Below are 2,867 nucleotides of genomic sequence, written 5' to 3' on the forward strand. Positions count from 1 at the left end.
TGCAGAATAAACATAGTAAAGGTTTAAAGATGCCGCTCGGCATATACAATATAACTCTCAAACTAAACAACTTCCCAAAACCCGGAATCTCATGAAATCACAAGTTGTTGAATAACTACAAGTGTATAACTCCAGAATGTTTAAATAAAAGTAAATACAAAAGGGCTAATACTATAAGAGAGAATGAAAAGGGACTCCTTGGTCTGTGGACACGGCATATATACCTCGAAGTCTCTAGAGAATCGCCTTGTCTTGAGGGTAGTAAGGCTGAGTCGAAGTACCTTGATCTGCACAAGAAAAACATGCGCAGAAAGGGCATGAGTACATCACAGCGGTACTCAGTAAGTGTCAAGCCTAACCTCGATCGAGTAATCATGAGGAAGGTCAAGGCCCTACTGATTATAGCTAAAAATGAGGTAAAATAGTATAGAATACGACAATATAACTAAATACTAACAATATGACGTAACACAAGATAATAGGAATGACAACAACTATAACAGAGACAAAATAATCACAAAACAAATACATCTCAACATAGAGATAACAACCGGGGATTTTCCAGGATACCGTCCTGTAGTCCCAAATATAAATATTCAGTGGATCTCCCAGGTGTCATCCCGTAGTCCAACTCATAGTGCTTGGGGATCTCCCGGAATATCGATCTGTAGTCCCAAATGTAAATACCCAGTACTAGGGGAATCTACCGGGTGCAGTCCCATAGTTCCAATATAAAAGTGCAGGGGGATCTCCCAGAATACAATCTATAGTCCCAAAGTAAACATGCAGGGGGATCTCCCGGGATACCGTCTCGTAGTCCCAAAGTAAACATACAGCAGCAACACGAAGAATATTCAATTCAGTCCAAATTTCCATACCAAGGTAAATAGATAATTTTAACCTAGCATGCTGTATGGAATTCAAATAAAGCAGTTTGAGCAAGTAAGGCAATTAAGTCAATTAGACATGCTTCCCTAAGCTAACAGTAGGATTAAATTGCAGGTAGCATAAACAAGAAAGAAAGCTCAGTTATAGTTACTTAATGAAAATATGATTTACAATAATTAGCACATGTACGCACTCGTCACCTCACGTACAAGGCATTTCATATATCAACAATATTAAATCCTAAGTGGAGTTCCCCCACATAAGGTTAGGCAAACCACTAACCTCGAACCAACTCAATCAACTCAATACCACGTTCTTGCCATGAGTACTCGACTCCAAATGGCTCAAATCTATTCAAATCAATTGCATAATGTAAATATAATTTCAAACAACTAATTCAACCAATTAATTCTAAGCTAATACGCGAAATTAGGAAAAATAACCAAAACGCCCCTCGGGCCCATGTCTCGGAATTGGGTAAAATTTATAAATTCAGAATCCTCATACTCTCACGAGTTCATTTATACCAAAATTATTCTAATCTGATATCAAAATCTAGATCAAAACCCCAAAATTAGGCCTAAGAACTTTTCTCCACTTTTTCTCAATTTTCATCCCAAATCCGAAATTAAATGACAAAACTAAGATTAGATTATAGGAGTACAACTAGAAAGGGATTAGGAATCCTTACCTACTGATTTCCTCTTCAAAATCCTCCCAAAAACGCCCTCACCCGATCTCCAAATCGATTTTCTAACTTTTGATTTCAATCCCTCGAAATATCTTATTTCTGCCCAGCAAATCTGCTTCTGCAGCCATGGGACCGCACCTGCGGTCCAGCTTCTGCAAAATAAAAGTTGCATCTGCGACTATTCATTAAAGAGCAACTTTCCGCACTTGTGATCTCCTTTGCGCAGATGCGGTGCCGCTTCTGCGGTGCCTGGGCCGCATCTGTGGCCAATCCTAAAAAGCCTCAGATCGCACCTGCGGTCCTCCTACCACTTCTGCGGTGTCGCACCTACGGTCACATTCACGTAGGTGTGGTTATGACAGGTTCAGCCAAACTCCAAATTTTCCTAAGTCCAATTCAAATTCCGTTAAACACCCAAAACTCACCCGAGGGCCCCGGGACCTCAACCAAACATGCTAACCAATCCTAAAACATCATACAAACTTATTCTAACCCTCGAATCACATCAAACAACGCTAAAACCACAATTCACTCTCCAATCCAAGCCTAAAAATTTCCAAAACTTTCAAATTTCGCTTTCGATCAAAAAGACTACCAACCTCGTCCGAATGACCTGAAATTTTGCACACACGTCCCAAATTCGCAACGGACCTACTCCAACTTCTGGAATTCCATTCCGACCCCGATATCAAAGTCTTACAATCGAACCGGAAACTTCAAAAATTCAACTTTTGGCATTTCAAGCCTAAATAAGCTATGGACCTCCAAAATACAATCTGAACACGCTCCTAAAACCGAAATCATCCAACGGAGCTAACGGGACAAACGAAATTCTATTCCGAAGTCTTCACACTGCTCTAACTACAGTCCAAATTCTAAAACTTAAACTCTCTTTTAGGAACTAAGTGTCCCAAAACTCTCCGAAACTCCAAATAAATCTTCCTGGTAACTCACAATAGCAGAAACAAATACGGGGAATGCAGTTAATAAGGGATCGGGGCATTAATTCTTAAAACGATCAGTCGGGTCGTTACAAGAATAAGGGTTAATATTTCAGAATTTATTTCAAGTCAATGGCAGGCGCCCACCTGAAGAATTAGGGAATTCATTTCAAAGTTGATTTCAAGTCATTAGTAGGTGCCCACCTGGAGAATGTGGAAATCATTTCAGAGTTAATTTCAAGCTTAAGTCAGTAGCAGGCATCCCACCTAGAGAACGAGGGTATCTACTTCATATGAATTTAAGCTCGGATCAGAACGTCAGGCACCCACCTGGTGAATGAGGATAT

Source organism: Nicotiana sylvestris, chromosome 2 (genome assembly GCF_000393655.2).
Source record: "Nicotiana sylvestris chromosome 2, ASM39365v2, whole genome shotgun sequence".
Taxonomy (NCBI): Eukaryota; Viridiplantae; Streptophyta; class Magnoliopsida; order Solanales; family Solanaceae; genus Nicotiana; species Nicotiana sylvestris.